Source organism: Entelurus aequoreus, linkage group LG26 (genome assembly GCF_033978785.1).
Source record: "Entelurus aequoreus isolate RoL-2023_Sb linkage group LG26, RoL_Eaeq_v1.1, whole genome shotgun sequence".
NCBI classification, from domain to species: Eukaryota; Metazoa; Chordata; class Actinopteri; order Syngnathiformes; family Syngnathidae; genus Entelurus; species Entelurus aequoreus.
The window spans coordinates 39,609,453-39,625,779 of NC_084756.1; positions in this window are offsets into that span (position 1 = coordinate 39,609,453).

The window sequence follows — 16,327 nt, forward strand, 5'->3', positions numbered from 1 at the left end:
ACAATTCTGGTGCTGTAGTTGTAGGAGATGTCTCAAAACGTCATCAGGAGTCCCTACAAAACCTAAAAATGGCATAAAATGCTTTTTTTGGGAAAACTTTTTTTTTACAAAAAAAAATTCAAAAAACAGACTTGCTTCAGCAGCACAATTCTGGTGCTGTAGTTGTAGGAGATGTCTCAAAACGTCATCAGGAGTCCCGACTAAACCCGTAAATGTAAGAAAATGTCAGAAAATGCATTTTTTACGAAAAACATTTTTTGCTAAAATGTCGTAAGGGGGGACCCTGTCGTAAAAATGCCAAAAAACCGACTTGCTTCAGCAGTACAATTCTGGTGCTGTAGTTGTAGGAGATGTCTCAAAACATCATCAGGAGTCCCTACAAAACCTAAAAATGGCAGAAAAAGATTTTTTTGGGAAAACTTTTTTTTTACAAAAAAAAAATTCAAAAAACAGACTTGCTTCAGCAGCACAATTCTGATGCTGTAGTTGTAGGAGATGTCTCAAAACGTCATCAGGAGTCCCGACTAAACCCGTAAATGTAAGAAAATGTCAGAAAATGCATTTTTTACCAAAAACATTTTTTGCTAAAATGTCGTAAGGGGGACCCTGTCGTAAAAATGCCAAAAAACCGACTTGCTTCAGCAGTACAATTCTGGTGCTGTAGTTGTAGGAGATGTCTCAAAACATCATCAGGAGTCCCTACAAAACCTAAAAATGGCATAAAATGCTTTTTTTGGGAAAACTTTTTTTTTACAAAAAAAAAATTCAAAAAACAGACTTGCTTCAGCAGCACAATTCTGATGCTGTAGTTGTAGGAGATGTCTCAAAACGTCATCAGGAGTCCCGACTAAACCCGTAAATGTAAGAAAATGTCAGAAAATGCATTTTTTAAGAAAAACATTTTTTGCTAAAATGTCGTAAGGGGGGAGGGACCCTGTCGTAAAAATGCCAAAAAACCGACTTGCTTCAGCAGTACAATTCTGGTGCTGTAGTTGTAGGAGATGTCTCAAAAAGTCATCAGGAGTCCCTACAAAACCTAAAAATGGCATAAAATGCTTTTTTTGGGAAAACTTTTTTTTTTACAAAAAAAAATTCAAAAAACAGACTTGCTTCAGCAGCACAATTCTGGTGCTGTAGTTGTAGGAGATGTCTCAAAACGTCATCAGGAGTCCCGACTAAAGCCGTAAATGTAAGAAAATGTAAGAAAATGCATTTTTTAAGAAAAACATTTTTTGCTAAAATGTCGTAAGGGGGGACCCTGTCGTAAAAATGCCAAAAAACCGACTTGCTTCAGCAGTACAATTCTGGTGCTGTAGTTGTAGGAGATGTCTCAAAACGTAATCAGGAGTCCCTACAAAACCTAAAAATGGCATAAAATGCTTTTTTTGGGAAAACTTTTTTTTCACAAAAAATTTTTAAAAAAACAGACTTGCTTCAGCAGCACAATTCTGGTGCTGTAGTTGTAGGAGATGTCTCAAATCGTCATCAGGAGTCCCGACTAAACCCGTAAATGTAAGAAAATGTCAGAAAATGCATTTTTTACGAAAAACATTTTTTGCTAAAATGTCGTAAGGGGGGACCCTGTCGTAAAAATGCCAAAAAACCGACTTGCTTCAGCAGTACAATTCTGGTGCTGTAGTTGTAGGAGATGTCTCAAAACATCATCAGGAGTCCCTACAAAACCTAAAAATGGCAGAAAAAGATTTTTTTGGGAAAACTTTTTTTTTACAAAAAAAAAATTCAAAAAACAGACTTGCTTCAGCAGCACAATTCTGATGCTGTAGTTGTAGGAGATGTCTCAAAACGTCATCAGGAGTCCCGACTAAACCCGTAAATGTAAGAAAATGTAAGAAAATGCATTTTTTAAGAAAAACATTTTTTGCTAAAATGTCGTAAGGGGGGACCCTGTCGTAAAAATGCCAAAAAACCGACTTGCTTCAGCAGTACAATTCTGGTGCTGTGGTTGTAGGAGATGTCTCAAAACATCATCAGGAGTCCCTACAAAACCTAAAAATGGCATAAAATGCTTTTTTTGGGAAAACTTTTTTTTTACAAAAAAAAATTTCAAAAAACAGACTTGCTTCAGCAGCACAATTCTGATGCTGTAGTTGTAGGAGATGTCTCAAAACGTCATCAGGAGTCCCGACTAAACCCGTAAATGTAAGAAAATGTAAGAAAATGCATTTTTTAAGAAAAACATTTTTTGCTAAAATGTCGTAAGGCGGGACCCTGTCGTAAAAATGCCAAAAAACGGACTTGCTTCAGCAGTACAATTCTGGTGCTGTAGTTGTAGGAGATGTCTCAAAACGTCATCAGGAGTCCCTACAAAACCTAAAAATGGCATAAAATGCTTTTTTTGGGAAAACTTTTTTTTTACAAAAAAAAATTCCAAAAAACGGACTTGCTTCAGCAGCACAATTCTGGTGCTGTAGTTGTAGGAGATGTCTCAAAACGTCATCAGGAGTCCCGACTAAACCCGTAAATGTAAGAAAATGTAAGAAAATGCATTTTTTAAGAAAAACATTTTTTGCTAAAATGTCGTGAGGGGGGACCCTGTCGTAAAAATGCCAAAAAACCGACTTGCTTCAGCAGTACAATTCTGGTGCTGTAGTTGTAGGAGATGTCTCAAAACGTCATCAGCAGTCCCTACAAAACCTAAAAATGGCATAAAATGCTTTTTTTGGGAAAACTTTTTTTTTACAAAAATTTTTTCCAAAAAACGGACTTGCTTCAGCAGCACAATTTTGGTGCTGTAGTTGTAGGAGATGTCTCAAAACGTCATCAGGAGTCCCGACTAAACCCGTAAATGTAAGAAAATGTAAGAAAATGCATTTTTTACGAAAAACATTTTTTGCTAAAATGTCGTAAGGGGGGACCCTGTCGTAAAAATGCCAAAAAACCGACTTGCTTCAGCAGTACAATTCTGGTGCTGTAGTTGTAGGAGATGTCTCAAAACGTCATCAGGAGTCCCTACAAAACCTAAAAATGGCATAAAATGCTTTTTTTGGGAAAACTTTTTTTTTTACAAAAAAAAATTCAAAAAACAGACTTGCTTCAGCAGCACAATTCTGGTGCTGTAGTTGTAGGAGATGTCTCAAAACGTCATCAGGAGTCCCGACTAAACCCGTAAATGTAAGAAAATGTAAGAAAATGCATTTTTTACGAAAAACATTTTTTGCTAAAATGTCGTAAGGGGGGACCCTGTCGTAAAAATGCCAAAAAACCGACTTGCTTCAGCAGTACAATTCTGGTGCTGTAGTTGTAGGAGATGTCTCAAAACGTCATCAGGAGTCCCTACAAAACCTAAAAATGGCATAAAATGCTTTTTTTGGGAAAACTTTTTTTTTTACAAAAAAAAATTCCAAAAAACGGACTTGCTTCAGCAGCACAATTCTGGTGCTGTAGTTGTAGGAGATGTCTCAAAACGTCATCAGGAGTCCCGACTAAACCCGTAAATGTAAGAAAATGTAAGAAAATGCATTTTTTAAGAAAAACATTTTTTGCTAAAATGTCGTAAGGGGGGACCCTGTCGTAAAAATTCCAAAAAACTGACTTGCTTCAGCAGCACAATTCTGGTGCTGTAGTTGTAGGAGATGTCTCAAAACGTAATCAGGAGTCCCTACAATACCTAAAAATGGCATAAAATGCTTTTTTTGGGAAAACTTCTTTTTCACAAAAAAAAATTCAAAAAACAGACTTGCTTCAGCAGCACAATTTTGGTGCTGTAGTTGTAGGAGATGTCTCAAAACGTCATCAAGAGTCCCGACTAAACCCGTAAATGTAAGAAAATGTCAGAAAATGCATTTTTTACGAAAAACATTTTTTGCTAAAATGTCGTAAGGGGGGACCCTGTCGTAAAAATGCCAAAAAACCGACTTGCTTCAGCAGTACAATTCTGATGCTGTAGTTGTAGGAGATGTCTCAAAACATCATCAGGAGTCCCTACAAAACCTAAAAATGGCATAAAATGCTTTTTTTGGGAAAACTTTTTTTTTACAAAAAAAAAATTCAAAAAACAGACTTGCTTCAGCAGCACAATTCTGATGCTGTAGTTGTAGGAGATGTCTCAAAACGTCATCAGGAGTCCCGACTAAACCCGTAAATGTAAGAAAATGTAAGAAAATGCATTTTTTAAGAAAAACATTTTTTGCTAAAATGTCGTAAGGGGGGACCCTGTCGTAAAAATTCCAAAAAACTGACTTGCTTCAGCAGCACAATTCTGGTGCTGTAGTTGTAGGAGATGTCTCAAAACGTAATCAGGAGTCCCTACAAAACCTAAAAATGGCATAAAATGCTTTTTTTGGGAAAACTTTTTTTTCACAAAAAAAAATTCAAAAAACAGACTTGCTTCAGCAGCACAATTCTGGTGCTGTAGTTGTAGGAGATGTCTCAAAACGTCATCAGGAGTCCCGACTAAACCCTTAAATGTAAGAAAATGTAAGAAAATGCATTTTTTAAGAAAAACATTTTTTGCTAAAATGTCGTAAGGGGGGACCCTGTCGTAAAAATGCCAAAAAACGGACTTGCTTCAGCAGTACAATTCTGGTGCTGTAGTTGTAGGAGATGTCTCAAAACGTCATCAGGAGTCCCTACAAAACCTAAAAATGGCATAAAATGCTTTTTTTGGGAAAACTTTTTTTTTACAAAAAAAAATTCCAAAAAACGGACTTGCTTCAGCAGCACAATTCTGGTGCTGTAGTTGTAGGAGATGTCTCAAAACGTCATCAGGAGTCCCGACTAAACCCGTAAATGTAAGAAAATGTAAGAAAATGCATTTTTTAAGAAAAACATTTTTTGCTAAAATGTCGTAAGGGGGGACCCTGTCGTAAAAATGCCAAAAAACCGACTTGCTTCAGCAGTACAATTCTGGTGCTGTAGTTGTAGGAGATGTCTCAAAAAGTCATCAGGAGTCCCTACAAAACCTAAAAATGGCATAAAATGCTTTTTTTGGGAAAACTTTTTTTTTTACAAAAAAAAATTCAAAAAACAGACTTGCTTCAGCAGCACAATTCTGGTGCTGTAGTTGTAGGAGATGTCTCAAAACGTCATCAGGAGTCCCGACTAAACCCGTAAATGTAAGAAAATGTAAGAAAATGCATTTTTTAAGAAAAACATTTTTTGCTAAAATGTCGTAAGGGGGGACCCTGTCGTAAAAATGCCAAAAAACCGACTTGCTTCAGCAGTACAATTCTGGTGCTGTAGTTGTAGGAGATGTCTCAAAACGTAATCAGGAGTCCCTACAAAACCTAAAAATGGCATAAAATGCTTTTTTTGGGAAAACTTTTTTTTCACAAAAAATTTTTAAAAAAACAGACTTGCTTCAGCAGCACAATTCTGGTGCTGTAGTTGTAGGAGATGTCTCAAATCGTCATCAGGAGTCCCGACTAAACCCGTAAATGTAAGAAAATGTCAGAAAATGCATTTTTTACGAAAAACATTTTTTGCTAAAATGTCGTAAGGGGGGACCCTGTCGTAAAAATGCCAAAAAACCGACTTGCTTCAGCAGTACAATTCTGGTGCTGTAGTTGTAGGAGATGTCTCAAAACATCATCAGGAGTCCCTACAAAACCTAAAAATGGCAGAAAAAGATTTTTTTGGGAAAACTTTTTTTTTACAAAAAAAAAATTCAAAAAACAGACTTGCTTCAGCAGCACAATTCTGATGCTGTAGTTGTAGGAGATGTCTCAAAACGTCATCAGGAGTCCCGACTAAACCCGTAAATGTAAGAAAATGTAAGAAAATGCATTTTTTAAGAAAAACATTTTTTGCTAAAATGTCGTAAGGGGGGACCCTGTCGTAAAAATGCCAAAAAACCGACTTGCTTCAGCAGTACAATTCTGGTGCTGTGGTTGTAGGAGATGTCTCAAAACATCATCAGGAGTCCCTACAAAACCTAAAAATGGCATAAAATGCTTTTTTTGGGAAAACTTTTTTTTTACAAAAAAAAATTTCAAAAAACAGACTTGCTTCAGCAGCACAATTCTGATGCTGTAGTTGTAGGAGATGTCTCAAAACGTCATCAGGAGTCCCGACTAAACCCGTAAATGTAAGAAAATGTAAGAAAATGCATTTTTTAAGAAAAACATTTTTTGCTAAAATGTCGTAAGGCGGGACCCTGTCGTAAAAATGCCAAAAAACGGACTTGCTTCAGCAGTACAATTCTGGTGCTGTAGTTGTAGGAGATGTCTCAAAACGTCATCAGGAGTCCCTACAAAACCTAAAAATGGCATAAAATGCTTTTTTTGGGAAAACTTTTTTTTTACAAAAAAAAATTCCAAAAAACGGACTTGCTTCAGCAGCACAATTCTGGTGCTGTAGTTGTAGGAGATGTCTCAAAACGTCATCAGGAGTCCCGACTAAACCCGTAAATGTAAGAAAATGTAAGAAAATGCATTTTTTAAGAAAAACATTTTTTGCTAAAATGTCGTAAGGGGGGACCCTGTCGTAAAAATGCCAAAAAACCGACTTGCTTCAGCAGTACAATTCTGGTGCTGTAGTTGTAGGAGATGTCTCAAAACGTCATCAGCAGTCCCTACAAAACCTAAAAATGGCATAAAATGCTTTTTTTGGGAAAACTTTTTTTTTACAAAAAATTTTTCCAAAAAACGGACTTGCTTCAGCAGCACAATTTTGGTGCTGTAGTTGTAGGAGATGTCTCAAAACGTCATCAGGAGTCCCGACTAAACCCGTAAATGTAAGAAAATGTAAGAAAATGCATTTTTTACGAAAAACATTTTTTGCTAAAATGTCGTAAGGGGGGACCCTGTCGTAAAAATGCCAAAAAACCGACTTGCTTCAGCAGTACAATTCTGGTGCTGTAGTTGTAGGAGATGTCTCAAAACGTCATCAGGAGTCCCTACAAAACCTAAAAATGGCATAAAATGCTTTTTTTGGGAAAACTTTTTTTTTTACAAAAAAAAATTCAAAAAACAGACTTGCTTCAGCAGCACAATTCTGGTGCTGTAGTTGTAGGAGATGTCTCAAAACGTCATCAGGAGTCCCGACTAAACCCGTAAATGTAAGAAAATGTAAGAAAATGCATTTTTTACGAAAAACATTTTTTGCTAAAATGTCGTAAGGGGGGGACCCTGTCGTAAAAATGCCAAAAAACCGACTTGCTTCAGCAGTACAATTCTGGTGCTGTAGTTGTAGGAGATGTCTCAAAACGTCATCAGGAGTCCCTACAAAACCTAAAAATGGCATAAAATGCTTTTTTTGGGAAAACTTTTTTTTTACAAAAAAAAATTCCAAAAAACGGACTTGCTTCAGCAGCACAATTCTGGTGCTGTAGTTGTAGGAGATGTCTCAAAACGTCATCAGGAGTCCCGACTAAACCCGTAAATGTAAGAAAATGTAAGAAAATGCATTTTTTAAGAAAAACATTTTTTGCTAAAATGTCGTAAGGGGGGACCCTGTCGTAAAAATTCCAAAAAACTGACTTGCTTCAGCAGCACAATTCTGGTGCTGTAGTTGTAGGAGATGTCTCAAAACGTAATCAGGAGTCCCTACAATACCTAAAAATGGCATAAAATGCTTTTTTTGGGAAAACTTCTTTTTCACAAAAAAAAATTCAAAAAACAGACTTGCTTCAGCAGCACAATTTTGGTGCTGTAGTTGTAGGAGATGTCTCAAAACGTCATCAAGAGTCCCGACTAAACCCGTAAATGTAAGAAAATGTCAGAAAATGCATTTTTTACGAAAAACATTTTTTGCTAAAATGTCGTAAGGGGGGACCCTGTCGTAAAAATGCCAAAAAACCGACTTGCTTCAGCAGTACAATTCTGATGCTGTAGTTGTAGGAGATGTCTCAAAACATCATCAGGAGTCCCTACAAAACCTAAAAATGGCATAAAATGCTTTTTTTGGGAAAACTTTTTTTTTACAAAAAAAAAATTCAAAAAACAGACTTGCTTCAGCAGCACAATTCTGATGCTGTAGTTGTAGGAGATGTCTCAAAACGTCATCAGGAGTCCCGACTAAACCCGTAAATGTAAGAAAATGTAAGAAAATGCATTTTTTAAGAAAAACATTTTTTGCTAAAATGTCGTAAGGGGGGACCCTGTCGTAAAAATTCCAAAAAACTGACTTGCTTCAGCAGCACAATTCTGGTGCTGTAGTTGTAGGAGATGTCTCAAAACGTAATCAGGAGTCCCTACAAAACCTAAAAATGGCATAAAATGCTTTTTTTGGGAAAACTTTTTTTTCACAAAAAAAAATTCAAAAAACAGACTTGCTTCAGCAGCACAATTCTGGTGCTGTAGTTGTAGGAGATGTCTCAAAACGTCATCAGGAGTCCCGACTAAACCCTTAAATGTAAGAAAATGTAAGAAAATGCATTTTTTAAGAAAAACATTTTTTGCTAAAATGTCGTAAGGGGGGACCCTGTCGTAAAAATGCCAAAAAACGGACTTGCTTCAGCAGTACAATTCTGGTGCTGTAGTTGTAGGAGATGTCTCAAAACGTCATCAGGAGTCCCTACAAAACCTAAAAATGGCATAAAATGCTTTTTTTGGGAAAACTTTTTTTTTACAAAAAAAAATTCCAAAAAACGGACTTGCTTCAGCAGCACAATTCTGGTGCTGTAGTTGTAGGAGATGTCTCAAAACGTCATCAGGAGTCCCGACTAAACCCGTAAATGTAAGAAAATGTAAGAAAATGCATTTTTTAAGAAAAACATTTTTTGCTAAAATGTCGTAAGGGGGGACCCTGTCGTAAAAATGCCAAAAAACGGACTTGCTTCAGCAGTACAATTCTGGTGCTGTAGTTGTAGGAGATGTCTCAAAACGTCATCAGGAGTCCCTACAAAACCTAAAAATGGCATAAAATGCTTTTTTTGGGAAAACTTTTTTTTTACAAAAAAAAATTCCAAAAAACGGACTTGCTTCAGCAGCACAATTCTGGTGCTGTAGTTGTAGGAGATGTCTCAAAACGTCATCAGGAGTCCCGACTAAACCCGTAAATGTAAGAAAATGTAAGAAAATGCATTTTTTAAGAAAAACATTTTTTGCTAAAATGTCGTAAGGGGGGACCCTGTCGTAAAAATGCCAAAAAACCGACTTGCTTCAGCAGTACAATTCTGGTGCTGTAGTTGTAGGAGATGTCTCAAAACATCATCAGGAGTCCCTACAAAACCTAAAAATGGCATAAAATGCTTTTTTTGGGAAAACTTTTTTTTTACAAAAAAAAATTTCAAAAAACAGACTTGCTTCAGCAGCACAATTCTGATGCTGTAGTTGTAGGAGATGTCTCAAAACGTCATCAGGAGTCCCGACTAAACCCGAAAATGTAAGAAAATGCATTTTTTAAGAAAAACATTTTTTGCTAAAATGTCGTAAGGCGGGACCCTGTCGTAAAAATGCCAAAAAACGGACTTGCTTCAGCAGTACAATTCTGGTGCTGTAGTTGTAGGAGATGTCTCAAAACGTCATCAGGAGTCCCTACAAAACCTAAAAATGGCATAAAATGCTTTTTTTGGGAAAACTTTTTTTTTACAAAAAAAAATTCCAAAAAACGGACTTGCTTCAGCAGCACAATTCTGGTGCTGTAGTTGTAGGAGATGTCTCAAAACGTCATCAGGAGTCCCGACTAAACCCGTAAATGTAAGAAAATGTAAGAAAATGCATTTTTTAAGAAAAACATTTTTTGCTAAAATGTCGTAAGGGGGGACCCTGTCGTAAAAATGCCAAAAAACGGACTTGCTTCAGCAGTACAATTCTGGTGCTGTAGTTGTAGGAGATGTCTCAAAACGTCATCAGCAGTCCCTACAAAACCTAAAAATGGCATAAAATGCTTTTTTTGGGAAAACTTTTTTTTTACAAAAAATTTTTCCAAAAAACGGACTTGCTTCAGCAGCACAATTTTGGTGCTGTAGTTGTAGGAGATGTCTCAAAACGTCATCAGGAGTCCCGACTAAACCCGTAAATGTAAGAAAATGTAAGAAAATGCATTTTTTAAGAAAAACATTTTTTGCTAAAATGTCGTAAGGGGGGACCCTGTCGTAAAAATGCCAAAAAACCGACTTGCTTCAGCAGTACAATTCTGGTGCTGTAGTTGTAGGAGATGTCTCAAAAAGTCATCAGGAGTCCCTACAAAACCTAAAAATGGCATAAAATGCTTTTTTTGGGAAAACTTTTTTTTTTACAAAAAAAAATTCAAAAAACAGACTTGCTTCAGCAGCACAATTCTGGTGCTGTAGTTGTAGGAGATGTCTCAAAACGTCATCAGGAGTCCCGACTAAACCCGTAAATGTAAGAAAATGTAAGAAAATGCATTTTTTACGAAAAACATTTTTTGCTAAAATGTCGTAAGGGCCCTGTCGTAAAAATGCCAAAAAACCGACTTGCTTCAGCAGTACAATTCTGGTGCTGTAGTTGTAGGAGATGTCTCAAAACGTCATCAGGAGTCCCTACAAAACCTAAAAATGGCATAAAATGCTTTTTTTGGGAAAACTTTTTTTTTACAAAAAAAATTTCCAAAAAACGGACTTGCTTCAGCAGCACAATTCTGGTGCTGTAGTTGTAGGAGATGTCTCAAAACGTCATCAGGAGTCCCGACTAAACCCGTAAATGTAAGAAAATGTAAGAAAATGCATTTTTTAAGAAAAACATTTTTTGCTAAAATGTCGTAAGGGGGGAGGGACCCTGTCGTAAAAATTCCAAAAAACTGACTTGCTTCAGCAGCACAATTCTGGTGCTGTAGTTGTAGGAGATGTCTCAAAACGTAATCAGGAGTCCCTACAAAACCTAAAAATGGCATAAAATGCTTTTTTTGGGAAAACTTTTTTTTCACAAAAAAAAATTCAAAAAACAGACTTGCTTCAGCAGCACAATTTTGGTGCTGTAGTTGTAGGAGATGTCTCAAAACGTCATCAGGAGTCCCGACTAAACCCGTAAATGTAAGAAAATGTCAGAAAATGCATTTTTTACGAAAAACATTTTTTGCTAAAATGTCGTAAGGGGGGACCCTGTCGTAAAAATGCCAAAAAACCGACTTGCTTCAGCAGTACAATTCTGATGCTGTAGTTGTAGGAGATGTCTCAAAACATCATCAGGAGTCCCTACAAAACCTAAAAATGGCATAAAATGCTTTTTTTGGGAAAACTTTTTTTTTACAAAAAAAAAATTCAAAAAACAGACTTGCTTCAGCAGCACAATTCTGATGCTGTAGTTGTAGGAGATGTCTCAAAACGTCATCAGGAGTCCCGACTAAACCCGTAAATGTAAGAAAATGTAAGAAAATGCATTTTTTAAGAAAAAATTTTTTTGCTAAAATGTCGTAAGGGGGGACCCTGTCGTAAAAATTCCAAAAAACTGACTTGCTTCAGCAGCACAATTCTGGTGCTGTAGTTGTAGGAGATGTCTCAAAACGTAATCAGGAGTCCCTACAAAACCTAAAAATGGCATAAAATGCTTTTTTTGGGAAAACTTTTTTTTCACAAAAAAAAATTCAAAAAACAGACTTGCTTCAGCAGCACAATTCTGGTGCTGTAGTTGTAGGAGATGTCTCAAAACGTCATCAGGAGTCCCGACTAAACCCGTAAATGTAAGAAAATGTCAGAAAATGCATTTTTTACGAAAAACATTTTTTGCTAAAATGTCGTAAGGGGGGACCCTGTCGTAAAAATGCCAAAAAACCGACTTGCTTCAGCAGTACAATTCTGGTGCTGTAGTTGTAGGAGATGTCTCAAAAAGTAATCAGGAGTCCCTACAAAACCTAAAAATGGCATAAAATGCTTTTTTTGGGAAAACTTTTTTTTTTACAAAAAAAAATTCAAAAAACAGACTTGCTTCAGCAGCACAATTCTGGTGCTGTAGTTGTAGGAGATGTCTCAAAACGTCATCAGGAGTCCCGACTAAACCCGTAAATGTAAGAAAATGCATTTTTTACGAAAAACATTTTTTGCTAAAATGTCGTAAGGGGGGACCCTGTCGTAAAAATTCCAAAAAACTGACTTGCTTCAGCAGCACAATTCTGGTGCTGTAGTTGTAGGAGATGTCTCAAAACGTCATCAGGAGTCCCTACAAAACCTAAAAATGGCATAAAATGCTTTTTTTGGGAAAACTTTTTTTTTACAAAAAAAAATTCAAAAAACAGACTTGCTTCAGCAGCACAATTCTGGTGCTGTAGTTGTAGGAGATGTCTCAAAACGTCATCAGGAGTCCCGACTAAACCCGTAAATGTAAGAAAATGTCAGAAAATGCATTTTTTACGAAAAACATTTTTTGCTAAAATGTCGTAAGGGGGGACCCTGTCGTAAAAATGCCAAAAAACCGACTTGCTTCAGCAGTACAATTCTGGTGCTGTAGTTGTAGGAGATGTCTCAAAACATCATCAGGAGTCCCTACAAAACCTAAAAATGGCAGAAAAAGATTTTTTTGGGAAAACTTTTTTTTTACAAAAAAAAAATTCAAAAAACAGACTTGCTTCAGCAGCACAATTCTGATGCTGTAGTTGTAGGACATGTCTCAAAACGTCATCAGGAGTCCCGACTAAACCCGTAAATGTAAGAAAATGTCAGAAAATGCATTTTTTACCAAAAACATTTTTTGCTAAAATGTCGTAAGGGGGACCCTGTCGTAAAAATGCCAAAAAACCGACTTGCTTCAGCAGTACAATTCTGGTGCTGTAGTTGTAGGAGATGTCTCAAAACATCATCAGGAGTCCCTACAAAACCTAAAAATGGCATAAAATGCTTTTTTTGGGAAAACTTTTTTTTTACAAAAAAAAAATTCAAAAAACAGACTTGCTTCAGCAGCACAATTCTGATGCTGTAGTTGTAGGAGATGTCTCAAAACGTCATCAGGAGTCCCGACTAAACCCGTAAATGTAAGAAAATGTCAGAAAATGCATTTTTTAAGAAAAACATTTTTTGCTAAAATGTCGTAAGGGGGGAGGGACCCTGTCGTAAAAATGCCAAAAAACCGACTTGCTTCAGCAGTACAATTCTGGTGCTGTAGTTGTAGGAGATGTCTCAAAAAGTCATCAGGAGTCCCTACAAAACCTAAAAATGGCATAAAATGCTTTTTTTGGGAAAACTTTTTTTTTTACAAAAAAAAATTCAAAAAACAGACTTGCTTCAGCAGCACAATTCTGGTGCTGTAGTTGTAGGAGATGTCTCAAAACGTCATCAGGAGTCCCGACTAAACCCGTAAATGTAAGAAAATGTAAGAAAATGCATTTTTTAAGAAAAACATTTTTTGCTAAAATGTCGTAAGGGGGGACCCTGTCGTAAAAATGCCAAAAAACCGACTTGCTTCAGCAGTACAATTCTGGTGCTGTAGTTGTAGGAGATGTCTCAAAACGTAATCAGGAGTCCCTACAAAACCTAAAAATGGCATAAAATGCTTTTTTTGGGAAAACTTTTTTTTCACAAAAAATTTTTCAAAAAACAGACTTGCTTCAGCAGCACAATTCTGGTGCTGTAGTTGTAGGAGATGTCTCAAATCGTCATCAGGAGTCCCGACTAAACCCGTAAATGTAAGAAAATGTCAGAAAATGCATTTTTTACGAAAAACATTTTTTGCTAAAATGTCGTAAGGGGGGACCCTGTCGTAAAAATGCCAAAAAACCGACTTGCTTCAGCAGTACAATTCTGGTGCTGTAGTTGTAGGAGATGTCTCAAAACATCATCAGGAGTCCCTACAAAACCTAAAAATGGCAGAAAAAGATTTTTTTGGGAAAACTTTTTTTTTACAAAAAAAAATTTCAAAAATAGACTTGCTTCAGCAGCACAATTCTGATGCTGTAGTTGTAGGAGATGTCTCAAAACGTCATCAGGAGTCCCGACTAAACCCGTAAATGTAAGAAAATGTAAGAAAATGCATTTTTTAAGAAAAACATTTTTTGCTAAAATGTCGTAAGGGGGGACCCTGTCGTAAAAATGCCAAAAAACCGACTTGCTTCAGCAGTACAATTCTGGTGCTGTGGTTGTAGGAGATGTCTCAAAACATCATCAGGAGTCCCTACAAAACCTAAAAATGGCATAAAATGCTTTTTTTGGGAAAACTTTTTTTTTACAAAAAAAAATTTCAAAAAACAGACTTGCTTCAGCAGCACAATTCTGATGCTGTAGTTGTAGGAGATGTCTCAAAACGTCATCAGGAGTCCCGACTAAACCCGTAAATGTAAGAAAATGTAAGAAAATGCATTTTTTAAGAAAAACATTTTTTGCTAAAATGTCGTAAGGCGGGACCCTGTCGTAAAAATGCCAAAAAACGGACTTGCTTCAGCAGTACAATTCTGGTGCTGTAGTTGTAGGAGATGTCTCAAAACGTCATCAGGAGTCCCTACAAAACCTAAAAATGGCATAAAATGCTTTTTTTGGGAAAACTTTTTTTTTACAAAAAAAAATTCCAAAAAACGGACTTGCTTCAGCAGCACAATTCTGGTGCTGTAGTTGTAGGAGATGTCTCAAAACGTCATCAGGAGTCCCGACTAAACCCGTAAATGTAAGAAAATGTAAGAAAATGCATTTTTTAAGAAAAACATTTTTTGCTAAAATGTCGTAAGGGGGGACCCTGTCGTAAAAATGCCAAAAAACCGACTTGCTTCAGCAGTACAATTCTGGTGCTGTAGTTGTAGGAGATGTCTCAAAACGTCATCAGCAGTCCCTACAAAACCTAAAAATGGCATAAAATGCTTTTTTTGGGAAAACTTTTTTTTTACAAAATTTTTTTCCAAAAAACGGACTTGCTTCAGCAGCACAATTTTGGTGCTGTAGTTGTAGGAGATGTCTCAAAACGTCATCAGGAGTCCCGACTAAACCCGTAAATGTAAGAAAATGTAAGAAAATGCATTTTTTAAGAAAAACATTTTTTGCTAAAATGTCGTAAGGGGGGACCCTGTCGTAAAAATGCCAAAAAACCGACTTGCTTCAGCAGTACAATTCTGGTGCTGTAGTTGTAGGAGATGTCTCAAAAAGTCATCAGGAGTCCCTACAAAACCTAAAAATGGCATAAAATGCTTTTTTTGGGAAAACTTTTTTTTTTACAAAAAAAAATTCAAAAAACAGACTTGCTTCAGCAGCACAATTCTGGTGCTGTAGTTGTAGGAGATGTCTCAAAACGTCATCAGGAGTCCCGACTAAACCCGTAAATGTAAGAAAATGTAAGAAAATGCATTTTTTACGAAAAACATTTTTTGCTAAAATGTCGTAAGGGGGGACCCTGTCGTAAAAATGCCAAAAAACCGACTTGCTTCAGCAGTACAATTCTGGTGCTGTAGTTGTAGGAGATGTCTCAAAACGTCATCAGGAGTCCCTACAAAACCTAAAAATGGCATAAAATGCTTTTTTTGGGAAAACTTTTTTTTTACAAAAAAAAATTCCAAAAAACGGACTTGCTTCAGCAGCACAATTCTGGTGCTGTAGTTGTAGGAGATGTCTCAAAACGTCATCAGGAGTCCCGACTAAACCCGTAAATGTAAGAAAATGTAAGAAAATGCATTTTTTAAGAAAAACATTTTTTGCTAAAATGTCGTAAGGGGGGACCCTGTCGTAAAAATTCCAAAAAACTGACTTGCTTCAGCAGCACAATTCTGGTGCTGTAGTTGTAGGAGATGTCTCAAAACGTCATCAGGAGTCCCTACAAAACCTAAAAATGGCATAAAATGCTTTTTTTGGGAAAACTTTTTTTTCACAAAAAAAAATTCAAAAAACAGACTTGCTTCAGCAGCACAATTTTGGTGCTGTAGTTGTAGGAGATGTCTCAAAACGTCATCAGGAGTCCCGACTAAACCCGTAAATGTAAGAAAATGTCAGAAAATGCATTTTTTACGAAAAACATTTTTTGCTAAAATGTCGTAAGGGGGGACCCTGTCGTAAAAATGCCAAAAAACCGACTTGCTTCAGCAGTACAATTCTGATGCTGTAGTTGTAGGAGATGTCTCAAAACATCATCAGGAGTCCCTACAAAACCTAAAAATGGCATAAAATGCTTTTTTTGGGAAAACTTTTTTTTTACAAAAAAAAAATTCAAAAAACAGACTTGCTTCAGCAGCACAATTCTGATGCTGTAGTTGTAGGAGATGTCTCAAAACGTCATCAGGAGTCCCGACTAAACCCGTAAATGTAAGAAAATGTAAGAAAATGCATTTTTTAAGAAAAACATTTTTTGCTAAAATGTCGTAAGGGGGGACCCTGTCGTAAAAATTCCAAAAAACTGACTTGCTTCAGCAGCACAATTCTGGTGCTGTAGTTGTAGGAGATGTCTCAAAACGTAATCAGGAGTCCCTACAAAACCTAAAAATGGCATAAAATGCTTTTTTTGGGAAAACTTTTTTTTCACAAAAAAAAATTCAAAAAACAGACTTGCTTCAGCAGCACAATTCT